The sequence below is a fragment of the Columba livia genome, chromosome 1 (genome assembly GCF_036013475.1).
Source record: "Columba livia isolate bColLiv1 breed racing homer chromosome 1, bColLiv1.pat.W.v2, whole genome shotgun sequence".
In the NCBI taxonomy this organism is placed as follows: domain Eukaryota; kingdom Metazoa; phylum Chordata; class Aves; order Columbiformes; family Columbidae; genus Columba; species Columba livia.
The window spans coordinates 190,555,764-190,569,378 of NC_088602.1; positions in this window are offsets into that span (position 1 = coordinate 190,555,764).

A 13,615-nucleotide genomic window follows, 5' to 3' on the forward strand; every position below is an offset into this window, starting at 1 on the left:
GGGAATTTCACTTCCCATTTGGTGTAACAATAGTTTCAACTTGCTGAAAAAGCACAGAGCAGGCATTTCCTGCATGGATGTTCAAAATACGCATAATCTTGTAAAGGTATAAGCTACGCAGACCTGCACTTCTGGAAAAGAAAGCCATCCAGTGTCTGACACATTAGGATGAAATGTTAACTTTGGGCATTTTAATCTAGTGCTGTGCACTGATTTCAAATACCTTTATTTTGGTCACAACTGGTGGGTGAAGGACACTGAGAAAGATGGGACAGTGCACTGGACAAGAGCAAGTTGGTTGCTGCTTTTGGGTACTGGCTTTTTTCGCATCCGATGTCACCCCTGTACAAGTGTCACTGTTTTTTGATGCAGCTGCTGCCTGCTTCTGAGCCTGTTTTTGATCCCATCTTCTGGGTGGCATTGGCCTTGCCAAGCTGCAGGCTTTCCATGGCACTGGATCCACCCCAGACTGTAGCATAGCAGGTATAACATTGTGTAGCGTTTGCTAAGCAGCATGTGACAGAGGTGCCGCTGCTCAGCAGCCTGGATCTTACATCACATTAGTGTCCCTTATGCAGCAAATAATTCATTTTATCCTCTATTATTCTGATTTGCTCAACTGTCAGTGTGCGCCAGGCCTACACTTGAGCCCTGGTTATTTGCAGTGTAATGTGTTTGATTCAAGTGGTACATCTCAAGTCACAGATCAGCATTTTTTGAGCTGTAGCTCCCCATGCTACATGACTGTTGGAGCCTTCTGCAAACTCAAAAGCCCCTTAATAGACTACAAGCCTGTTCCCAAGCTTCCAGCTGCAAAGGCTCAATGAAATTTGGTCAGAGCTGGGGAGCACTGCCTTAGTCTGCAGGAAAGAGCTTAACTGATCTGATCTGTTTGGCAAGCCCTCTGCTTGTGGGAATACTGTGCAGTTTGCTCACCTGTTTTCCCTTTAGTTCATGCTGCTGCACCCTGATTATGTCAACAGTGTTGGTGCTTTTGCGTACGGTTTCTTCAGGTAGTGTTTGCTAGCTCAGCAAGAGCTGAGGTGGTTGAACATGCCTTTACAAGGACCAAGGTAAGATGCAGGTCTCTCCTGATGTGAGACAGCACAGCCGGAGATTCTGCCTGTGTTGTTTCAGCCTGGTCTGTGGCACACAACATTTCCAAAAGTGGAGAGGGAGCTCTGAAACAGGAGGAAGTTTATCAAGCCACCGGCATTGCTGTGGCCAGTGGTGCCAAAGGGGCCAGGCTGACAGCTCTGGCAGCAGCAGACGTGCTGGTATCGTTGCAGGCACCCTCTTGCCAGGACTGTGCCAGTGTTCCCACTGACAGCCGTGGTGTTACTGTGGGAGGGTGCACGACTGCAAATTGTGCTCTGATCCATATCTGCAGAGGGTTGCAGTAATTGAATGCCCTGCTAATTAGCAATTGCAAGATGGGTCACTGGTGTCTGCTAAGTAGCCTAGTGCAACATAAATCCAGTTCTTAACAGATTTTTTTAAATACTTTGTATGTTTTCTTTAAATGTCACCATTGATGTGGGATTGTTTTGAGGTGAATGGCAGACACTGATAGTGAAGAGAGGGCTTGGCAGCTGATTCATGGATTTCTTCAGTGCTTCAACTAGATTTAAAATGCATTACATTTCTTTTAATTAAACCGAGCCTCAATGAATAGTGGCCAGCCACTGCATAGAATATCTGAGGTCATTTTATTGTGTAGACAGTTAGAAATGTTCCTTATGCACACAGCACTGCTCTTAGGTATAGGTGTTTCCAGGATGGGGTAGGAGCAAGGAGGGGAGCTAAGTGTACTTCTGCCTGCTCTTCTTCCTTCTTTTCTGCCATCTCTTCTGCCCTCCTCTTTTTATCCCTTCTTCTATTTTCTTTATCTTTTTCTTATTTTTTACATAACACTTTTTAGGAACTGATAGTAATGATGGTGAATTAGATAGAGTCACACAATTGTCTTCAGTGTTCATAGAAAATAGAGACTTAGTGCAACATTTGAATCAGTCCCTGAACAAATTGCCGGGGAAGTCACCAAGCTGCTTCTTGGATGGGCATTTGCCTGTCCCTGTCACAATAGGTTCTTAAGAACTTGCAGTAACAAAGGATTCACCAATGCCACCCAAAACAACCCTACCATTAAAAACCTTGAGTTTTAGGAAAGTTGTTCGAGCGTCCAACCTAAACTGCTGTTCACTTGCATTCAAGCCCAGTAGCTCTTCCCTTCCTCACTGTGGGTCTGGAGGACAAGTTTCTCATGTCTTTGTAGCAGCCTTCAGCTGTCAAAACACTGTCACATCTCCTTTTGCCTTCTCTAGACTAGTGAGTTTTAAGATTTCCTCTCTGAGTCCCAGCCTCTGGGCCATGGAGGCGGGTGCCAGGCCCCGGGCTGGAGCCAGTACTGCAAATTGCCTGGAAAACGCGCTTGTACAGGGTGGAGGCCTCCCCGGTTCCACGGGACCCCTCGGCACACGTCTGGTGTCGCTGTGACCGCTGCTGGCCGCGCTGCCGGAGCTCACAGACCGCGGGGACACAGGCCGGAGCGTTTCAGGGGCGAGCTGGGCCGGGAGGGGAAAACACAGGCCGGGAAACGAACCTGTCAGCCTTCGGTCATGGTTACTGACTGATCCTGACCTACGTGCCACATCTGCGTTCCCACCGCCAGGCTCATTTTAGAGATTTCTCTGTGAATTATTAAGAACAAGAACTTAAAAATGCTTCTTTGATAATGAAAGTGATTCTGTCGCTCTCTCGCCGCTGCTGTCGCCTCTGGTGACTGAGGGGTTTCCCTGGCAGCCACCCTGCCAGTCACACTGACACAGACGAGGTTCTGGAGGGAGCGTCCCACAGGCCGCGCGTCCCCGCCCAGGAGAGCGGCTCTGGGTGCCGCCGGGCTGGGGCAGCCGGCGCGGGAAGCACCGGCACCGCTGCAAGCCGGGCAGAGGCCGCGCAGGCCGGAGCCCGCCGGTGTGCGGGGCGGCGGGAGCGGCGCCGGAAGCGCCCGCGGAGGAGCCGCCTCAGCGGCGGAAGGGAGCGCTGCCGCGGAGCTCTGGCGCCCCCTGGCGGCCTCTCGCCGCCAGCGCCGCCGGGGTCCTGCGCTCAGCACCGGGGAGCACTCCCCTCCCCCAGCACCCCCCGCAGCGCTTCATCGCTCTTTTCCTTACGTGGTTTTCGGGGACACCAGCTATTTCAGGCTGCGGATGAGAAGAAGAAAGATAGAGGGAATGAGTCCTTAGCCCCGCAGAGTTTATTTGACCGACTTCCCTGGAAGAGAGACAGATTTATGGCATTGCAATCTCACTGCATTTTTGTTGTCAGTCAGGAAAAGCATCTGCGGGCCAGCTCCAATATACTTTATTCCCTAAGGTTAAGATTATGGAGTATATTTACGTTGCTCCAAAATAGCATCATCTAAACTGCAGGCAATGTGGCGCAGTTGTGCTGCGACCAGAAGCTAAGCGATATGGACTTATTCACACAGAGACAGCCAAGGCAGGGCAGAGGTTGGAGGTTGCCATCTCAAAAGGTTGCCAGCCAGACCCAATGCCCTGCATGGCATCAGTGTTTCTACTCCTGAAGGCTACAACCCACAGCAGTGCCGAGAAGATTTCGGAGTTGTTCCTTCAGCACTCCTTTGATGGCTGCGAGATGCTGTACGTAGCTAGAACTGGCTCCAGCAACGCTGATTTGGTAAATCGGAAGAATCAAACCACACACTAGACTGACCTGGCTGCCTCTGAATTTTGCAATTTACCCTTAATATTTGCATGATGCTTCCAGTCAGTCCATCACAAATGGCTGAAGGTAAACTCTGTGGGAAGCTGATTGCCATGAGTGATGTGTTGGTGGCCACGCCAGGTCCAGCCCCAGCTGCTGTGCTGGCCATGGCATGGGTCCAGGCAGGCATGCAGCCTGTAGCGTGTGTGTGGAAGGGGATGGTGCTGATGGCAGAGGGGGTCAAAGAGCTACAGCCCCCTTTTTCTTCCTTTGTATCTTCCTTTTCCTCTCCCCCCTCCTGTTAGTAACCGAACCAGTTTTACAAAATGTTCCTAAAAGGATGAATCAGTTTTGTAAACTGTCCCTGAGAGGATGTTCAAGCATATCGTGTTCGAGTATACTCTTATCTTAACAGCCTAGCTTTTATCTTAGCCTAAATACGCATAGAGTGAGGACATTGCACATGATCAAAATAGTTCCAAGATGTTGCAATCGATGCTGTAATCAATACTGAGTAACCGTTATGTATCTTAATGAATATATGAATATGTATGTGAATGGACTGTATAAATACTGTGTACCTTAAACTGACCTGTGAAGCCAGCTTTGGGTGCGAACCCCTGGTTTCCCAGCGCTGAAATAAAGCACCGCATATAACTACACCTGTGGTTATGTGTCCTTGATTGCTAACACTCCCATGGAGATTGCAGCTGACCTGCACAGCACAGTGCTCTGCGATGTTCAGGCACTCCAACACTGTAACACAGCTGGGGTAGCAGAAGCTGTTAGCTCTGTCAGCCCAGGGCTGGTTTTGGGATTGTTTGCATGGGAGACACGCAAAGTGAGCAACATGGCATTGCTGCGACAGTGAGACAGATATGAGACGCACACTCCGGGCTTTCCTCATCCAGGGAGAAGGATCACCCAGGAGGCAAATCAGAGCTTGTGCTCCTCTACAGGAAAGGCTGGAAAAGAAGGCAAACCAGGGATGTGCCCCTGTGAGGGAGCCTAGGATTGCACAAATTAATCTTTCTCTTCACTGGAGGAAACTAGAAGTCCTGCAACAGAACCTAATGCTGGTAGACTTTGGAAGACAAAGGAGAGAAAATGGAGCTATTATATATGGTCTTGTTCCTACACAGGAACAATTAAATCACACAGTGCTGTCTTCAACTAATAGCAATCTGGATTAGCACTTCAGAGCAGAAAAGTCGAGGCTAAAGCCAATTTGCAATCCTTAATGCACATTAGTCTGCCTTGGATTTGAAAGCTGTATGGTTTTATGGGCGACTTTGTGTGTAATCCCTGTAAACAAATAAACAAATGAGCTGAAGATAAAGGCTGGATTATGAAGTACTGAAAATCACTCTGATGTCAATGTGACATGTGGACACAAGGAACAAAAGGATGGGTCCAGAAGTTTGGTTTAAAGTTGTATTGAAAAGCCCGGTTTAGCAATGACACTTTTCTGTTAAATTCCTTCCTTCTCACAAGCCTTGGGGCATATATAAAGTCTATCAGCTTGTCCTACAAGAAATTGAGCTGGATATTGAAAGACAGGGGTGCTGCCTGCTCTCCACAGAATCTCCAGGGGATTGTTCAAAGCAAAGAGCAGATTAATCTGGTATAGGTGGTGCAGTGGCTTCCCCACATGCAGTGTCCATATGGGGAATTAATCAAAGTGCTGTAATCAACTTGCCTGTTCATCAACTCCTTGATTTGCATGAGCTCTAAGACTCCTTATGTGTACATACATTCACCTAAGGACAGGGCTTGCACAACCAGAGTCTGGCAAATTCTTGTCACACTTCAGTGTTTATAGGACCTGGCTCCAGGACCTTGCTGCAAGTGGGCTAAGGCTGAAGAGCATAAGTATTGTTAACATCATATTTCCTTTGATAGTGTCATTTGATTTAAAAAAATCAAGCCTGACACATATTACAATCCCTTTATTACTAATATCTAGAAATACTGTCATTCACAAATTCCAGCTGCTTTTGCCTTCATAGATTAGATGGAAAAAGTTCTTGACCTAAAAGGTCCCTGCACAATGCCTTTCTCCTGAAAAAAAATGTTGCTAATAAAACCAGTAGCCTGCCTTATTGTTACCTTGTGTTTGTGTTTCAATAGTAGGGAATAGCTGTACAAAGCAGAATCAGAACCTAAAATCCAGAGTTACACTTATTGCATATCGGAGTATTCGATTATCTCCCATGGATTTGAGTCAGAATGTCAGTTTGCATGCCTGTGTCCTCTAATAGACCTTGACATGAGGAGGTGTCTGTTCTTCAAATTTTCTGCAGAAAATCCTGGGGCATACACCTAAGGGTAAGAGTGATGAGAAGGAGGGAGACATCAATGAGAAAGGGAAATGGTCCTTGTTTGCTTTTTTGAGCTTAAGCTGGAAGTGTGGAACAGGGTAGTCTTAAACATGCTTGTGATCTGGACACAGCAATTTCACCATAAGCCAAATGTTTTCTGAGAAAGTGGAGAATTTGCTAGGGAGACAAGGGCAGCAAGTTTGAAAAGGACTCTGTTAGGAAAAAACAAAGAGGTGGAAACTACCATATGACCACGATGGACAGCTTCCTTCCACCTGCACCAGGGCTTGTGGTCCTGGTAGAGTGGTTTAAAGAGTTACCACCCCTCAATCAGAATTTAGTGCCCCTAATGAACTTAGGAGGATTTATGTAAATCCATCCTACCTGGCATGACAGTGGCCTAGATGCACTCTTGTAATCTGCCCCTCCGTCTCTGATGAGAATCTTTGAACTGACAGCAATAACTTCCTAAACCACTTGCTTAAGGGCTACCTGTGCCCTACAACAAAATTATTCCATCTGAAAAACTGAACTGTCCCCAGCCAGGTTACTGCCTAATTTTGCTGCTCTTTTCAGGATAACAAAACAAAGCTACAACAGTATAAAAGTGTATGATCCCTATGTCTTGGGCATCATACAAAAGAACCTGTTTTAAAGCAATGTTCACAGATGCTACAGCAGAGTTAACAACCATGTCTTCCAAGTGTTCTAATAAACATATTGACCTTGGCCTCCTTTTCTTTTGTAGTAAACCTTGCAATCAGCAGAAGACTGTGAAATAATACTAGTTAGCTGTGAAAGAAGTAGACGAGACACACAAGGTAGAGGATTTTGCAGGCCCATAGATGGTAAATATTGGTGCCAAGAGCATGATAAACATCCTGCTGACATATCTCATTACAAATCAGAACTGTTTGTGGCACAATAGTTACAAAGAATTGTAAATGTAACTTAACCCAATTTAAACTGTGAGTTTATTTTCATGCATGTGGAGATTCCACATCAAAAGTCAAGTTCTTCACCTTGGGGATGGTGACGATGACCAGATTTGTGTTACAGCACTGTGATCTGCTAGCTAAATCTGATTCCTAAGTACTTTAAAATAATTGAGCAGGAAGATGTGGCGTGTGGGTACTCTGACTGTCTTTTTCTCTTAAGGACCCTGGCAACTACAGGCCTGTCAGCCTGACCTCGGTGCCTGGCAGGGTTATGGAGCAGATCATCCTGAATGGAATCACACAGCACCTTCAGGATGGACAAGGGATCAGACCCAGCCAGCATGGGTTTAGGAGGGGCAGGTCCTGTCTGACCAACCTGATCTCCTTTTATAATCAGGTGACCCAGCTGGTGGATGAGGGGAAAGCCGTGGATGTGGTCTATCTGGACTTCAGCAAGGCCTTTGACACTGTCTCCCATAATACACTCTTGCAAAAGCTGGTAGCCCATGGCTTGGACAAGTGTACTCTACTCTGGGTTAAGAACTGGCTGGAGGGCCGGGCCCAGAGAGTGCTGGTGAATGGGGCTGCATCCAGTTGGCGGCCAGTCACTAGTGGTGACCCCAGGGGTCAGTGTTGGGTCCAGTCCTGTTTAACATCTTTATTGACGATTTAGATGAGGGGATTGAGACCATCATCAGCAAATTTGCTGATGACACCAAGTTGGGAGGGAGTGTCGACCTGCTGGAAGGCAGGAGGGCTCTGCAGAGGGATCTGGATAGACTGGAAAAATGGGCTGATTCCAGTGGGCTGAAGTTCAATAAGGCCAAGTGCCGGGTGCTGCACTTTGGTCACAACAACCCCCTGCAGCGCTACAGGCTGGGTGCAGAGTGGCTGGAGAGCAGTCAGACAGAAAGGGACCTGGGGGTACTAATTGACAGGAAGCTCAACATGAGCCAACAGTGTGCCCAGGTGGCCAAGAAGGCCAACGGTATCCTGTCCTGTATCAAAAATAGCGTGGTCAGCAGGACAAGGGAAGTGATCCTTCCCCTGTACTCTGCATTGGTGAGGCCACACCTGGAGTATTGTGTTCAGTTCTGGGCCCCTCAGTTCAGGAAAGACATTGAAGTGCTGGAGCGGGTCCAGAGAAGAGCAACACGACTGGTGAAGGGACTTGAACATAAGACCTATGAGGAGAGGCTGAGGGAGCTGGGGTTGTTTAGTCTAGAGAAGAGGAGGCTTAGAGGTGACCTCATCACTCTCTATAACTACCTGAAGGGAAGTTATAGCCAGGTGGGGATTGGTCTCTTCTCCCAGGCAGTTAGCAATAGGACAAGGGAGCATGGGCTTAAACTCTGCCAGGGGAAATTTAGGCTGGATATTAGAAAGAAATTCTTTACAGAGAGAGTGGTCAGGCATTGGAATGGCCTGCCCAGGGAGGTAGTGGACTCGCTGTCCCTGGAGGTTTTTAAACTGAGATTGGACATGGCACTTAGTGCCATGATCTAGTAAATGGACTGGAGTTGGATCAAGGGTTGGACTTGATGATCTCTGAGGTCTTTTCCAACCCTGTTGATTCTGTGATTCTGTGATTCTGTATGAGGTATTAATAGTTGTCTACAGAGCTGTCAGAGAACAGGTGAAGGGGGCAAATTAGAGATGTTGCAAGTGACTATAGCATCTAGGTATTTTGAAATATTATGAAAGGTAAGATAAAGTTCCCATCAAAGTTCACAAGTCTTGATTGCTGTGTTTACTCTGGCTTTGCATCAGCCCAACCCTGCTGTACTCAAATTCGGGCTTGCTTTTAATAGGTGACCTTTCCACACAGTAAAGAATCAAGTGTTATATGCCTAGGGGTGTGTTCTACTGTATCTGCTTGCTTAGGAAGAATTCAAATATTGTTCTATAGCAGAAATCCTTCTTTAGCTCAAAGATAAAAAGTGTCTTTTGATTCTGTAAGATTCTGTGAGGATAGATTACTGTATTCTTTACTTTATAGAAGAATTAGTCATCCCTGAGTTGACTGCAACAGTCCTTGTCTCTCATCAAGAGTAAAGGAAGAACTGAGTTAAGATTCACTGCAAATTTTGAATTAATTTCTTACGCAAACCAAGAACTCTCCTTTTCTCCAGTGTTAAATATTAGAATTTTTGTGTGACTTTTATTAGTTTTGGTTTGTTTTACAGATCTGGATTAATCTATCTACATTATACCCTGTTGAAGTAGGTGACATAAAATTTTACAATGAGGAACTGTGCACTGATTTGGGGTAATCCAACTGAGACATTGAAGGTTTTATTATTTTTTTTGGTCAGAGTATTTAAAATTGATACTATAAATTAAAAATAAACTTATTCACAACTGAGTTTCTGCTCACTATCTCCTGAAGAAGACAGGCTATTCTGAACATAGAGGCTGTGGCTGTCTCCACATCTAATTTCTCTTCCTCTCTGATTTCCAAATCTCCTCTGATTTCCTGCCCCTACCCAATTTATTTTGATTAATATGTTCAAATGGCTTGTAATTCCATTTTCCAGGTCTTTCTCTTGACTTACTGCCATGTCATCCCTTTTACCAAGCCAAACTTCGTCCTATGGACAAACTTCTGTCATTGCATTTGCACCTATTTCTTCTTCTTGCCTGCTTGGGTACCATCAGCAGGAACATGGAGAGCACAGGAAAATTAGAGTTCCAGTACTTGATCAAAGGGAATGAGAGTAACTGAGAGCACAGGTTTCAGGGAAAAAACTGAAAACCTGGCCTGGACCATACTCAGCAGTTCGAGACAGACTCTTGTCTGAGGAGGTGTGAAATAAGGTTACAGAGATTTATAGTTTACCAAATTTAACCAGTTTCATGTGAAAATCAGAGGAAAAAATAATTCCTAGTCCTTTGCCAGCTTTCAAGTCTGTAGTCCAAAGCCTAGACGTGCTATAGGATGATTGAAATGCCATTTTTTCAAGGACAAAAATAGTGTCTTTTACCCTAAACTGTTTTTGAACAGTTTTTGTGGAACCATTGTTGCTGGAAGTTAAAAAAAAAAAAGTATTTCAGGCTCAGATAAATATCTGCCCTGCAAAATTTCAGCTCAGATAGCTGAAGACCAGTAACCTTAAAGTACATGAAGTCTGCGGATCCGGACCCCAAGGCCTGGAAAATCCTCAGGTGCTCTAATAATGTTGTTGTATTGTAGAAATGCCCTAACCATTCACCTCAGCAAGGACACAGGCTTCTGTGACCCCAGGATAACAGTCTGTGCCCCATGGTGTTCTTTGACCAGTCCACAGAGTGTGCATGGTCACCTTGTCCTCTACCTGTGATGGCAATATCTGTCAAAATCTGGAAACATGGCAGAGATAAAGAAGATTCATGTGCAGATGTGAATCAGATGGTGCATGTGGAATATGTTCCTTTCAATTTTTCTCCCAGATGCTTCAGCTGTGGCAATTATCTATGACATTTCCCAATTCCTGACCTAGGGACCCAGAAAGCACAAAGCTGGCTTGTAACCAAATACTCCTTCTCCCTACTAACCTAGTGCCAAGCACCATTTGGAAGCAAAGGACAACTGCTGGTAGATATATGTTGATATTTACATGTTACAGCCAACATATTGATCACTTTTATTTATCAGGCTATGTACATAATAATTTTAACGTAATCAGCAATGATAGATGTTTGTTCTATAAAGCCATGCTTACAATATTACTAAATAGTCTACTATTCATTGGTTAATATATCAAAATATGATTACATGGTGTATTGTGGGCTATTGTACGCATCTATAGAGGAATAGTCTTCTCCCACCACTATCCTGCATTAGCATCCATGAACTGGAAGCCTCCAGTGTTTTGATACAAGGAGACACAGGGGTGGTTGTGCTATGTTGCACGACTCTCTAGCATACCCTAATTTATTTTGTTTTGGATCAACTAATACATGATTAGTATAATGATATTTGCTTCAGATAAAATGAGAGGGGGAAAGATTTTAAAGAAAAAAGGTCTTTAATTTTCAAAACCAGCAAATATTATACAAAATTATACCAATCAAGTGAAAAACAGAATAGATTTTTGCAACTGCAGATCTTGGAAATGCCCCTCATATATGGAAATTCATATTGATAAGTATAGGCAAATATTATATGAATTATGATCTGCCAAGTACACTTAACTGCTGTCAGCATACACATTACATAGGTTCCAATATGTGAAATACTTAATGCCCTCAGCTTCTAATACAAGTGGAAATTGAGAATTAGTAATGATATACTCAGATTTTTATAAGATAAAACATAAAATTTGGCGATGTTTAACCTGGTCTTGTCTTCCCATTTGTCCCTAAAATGAAAAGCCTTAACACATGCTTCTTCTTTAATTCCTCTGACATAGGATTTTGGCAATCTTTACCACCCATCTAGCCTGCCTGCTATTTGGATATACTAGTGTTGAAACATATCTGATGTTCAGCACACAGTATTTTTTCTGCAGGGTTACTGGAAAGTGCCTTGAATTTTCATTGAGAAATTTGCTTAAGGCATGAATCATATTATCCTCAGTAGCTATGGGGAAGCTACAGCTAAAATTAAACTCTGTGCTTATTTTAAGGTTAAAAAACACATTAGAAGTAAATCGTTAATCCAAAGGAGCCCTGATTGTTGCTATTAATAGTAAAGTAGCTGATCTATGTGAGAGATTGTATACCTGAGTTCCTAAAATAAACTCAGTGTGAAAAAATAGTGCTTGTGCTGTTAGTGTTGGTGGAGTACGTTCCAGGGAGCAGGGGGCTGGGTCCTGCAGGAATCCCTCGGCCTCGCTGGTGGAGCAGCAGCAGCTTATCCGACGTTTCCTCTCGGATCAAGGGTTTGTGAAGGGCCAAGGGTACGTGGTATTTCATAATCTATTCATCTTCCCTGAAGGAACTTACAGCTGGGAGGGAGTTGTGTTATGAAACATTAACATATTCCCTTTCCAGAGTGAATGGGAAGATCAAGAGGAAATTCTCTGTTCCTCCATGTCCGTCTTCTTTTCCCATCCAGTCTGGAGTTGCATCAGATTCATGCTCCACAGCACTGGAAGACTGTAAAACTATGACTTCTGTTCCATTTGATCCAATTTAGAATAAAAATATCATTCAGCTTTACATAAAAATAATTTCAATTGGATTTTGATAGATGTCCTCACACTGAATAACTGCTTTTCCTATTAACAGTTCTATTGAATTGAATGGAATTGAATTTATGGTGTAAGACATCACTCAACATGACAAAGCACCACAAAATCAGACTTCAACATAAGAAATGTTTCTGGTTTGTCTTAACAAGAATCCCACCCAGTAGGCATCTTGTCCATCGGAAGAACTCTTAAGTATATCAGAAAAGCATAAGTTCTTAAGTATATCACCAGAAAAGAAAATACCAATAGTAAATAGTTACAACACCAAAAATACACTGATGTAACACCAGTAGGATGCTATGGTGGCATCACAGGAGTTCTAGTTTTCCCCAGGGTAAATAAATGCAGGTACTTTGGCAGCTATAGTAACTCTGTGAGTCATGACATGAGAATCTCATTCAGGTGTCTAAGGAAAGCAGACTTGTGAACCCTAAATGAATACTGCTTTTTTGAAGCTGTTCTTGCTACCCATATTTTTACAGTAAAGCTCCTAAGTACACAATCTTGCTCTCTGTGCCAGTGCTGCCACTTGGTCTTGTAGGCAGAGCTACCTTAAATAGCCACAGCCTGGGGACCACAAAAGGATTTGGTTTTCCTGAGAAGCCATGAAGAATCCCTGCATTGTTTTTCTCTCTGTTATGGACTGATTGCAAACAGTCTCTTCAGAATTGCATGTGTAAATTCAGGTGAAAAAAATGACAGAAAAGAGAGAGGGAAAACTGTATTAAAATCATCCTGACTGTACCAGGGAAGAGATGTAACACTGAAGACATGTCCCTACCAAAACAGTAAGGAAAGAGGGAAATTCGTGCTTCAAACAGATTGCTTTTCTTTGCCAAATAGTACTGCAGAGTGCTGCCTAATTACCTATTTGCTATCACCCACATATCCTTCAGATACATTGTTTGGCAGATTTCTTCCTGGCACTACGTACCAGTTTTGTCTGAGATATATTAGTTTGCATTTTCCAAGGTCAATCTCACTGTATTTGCTGCCCATGTTTGAAACCACTCTTTGATAACGGGTATTGCTGCTCTCACTACTGGGTTAGGCACTTCTGAACCCTCATTTCTTATGGTCTTTCCATTACATTTTGTAAAGGAATATCACTTCTCTTTCATCAAACTGTTGGTTCACATATCACATACAGGATCATGAACATTTGTTCACTAGTAGGATTTCAGGAGATTCTGTGACAGTTTTCTTACTAAGATGTAGATGTATTTTATGATTCTGCTAATGTCTGAAAAATCTATAATCTATAATGTCTGAAAAATCTATAAAGTCTAAGCTATTCTAGGAAGATTCAGACGCTGAAGCTGTTTCATCCTTTATGGCTTCATGTGCACCCAAGGGACCCAATCCTACCTCCTTTACTTAACCAAACTGTTCCAGTGACACAGCTTATGAGAATGGGCAGAATTTGGCCCTGTATACTCATTTCACCCTAGTTAAAAAA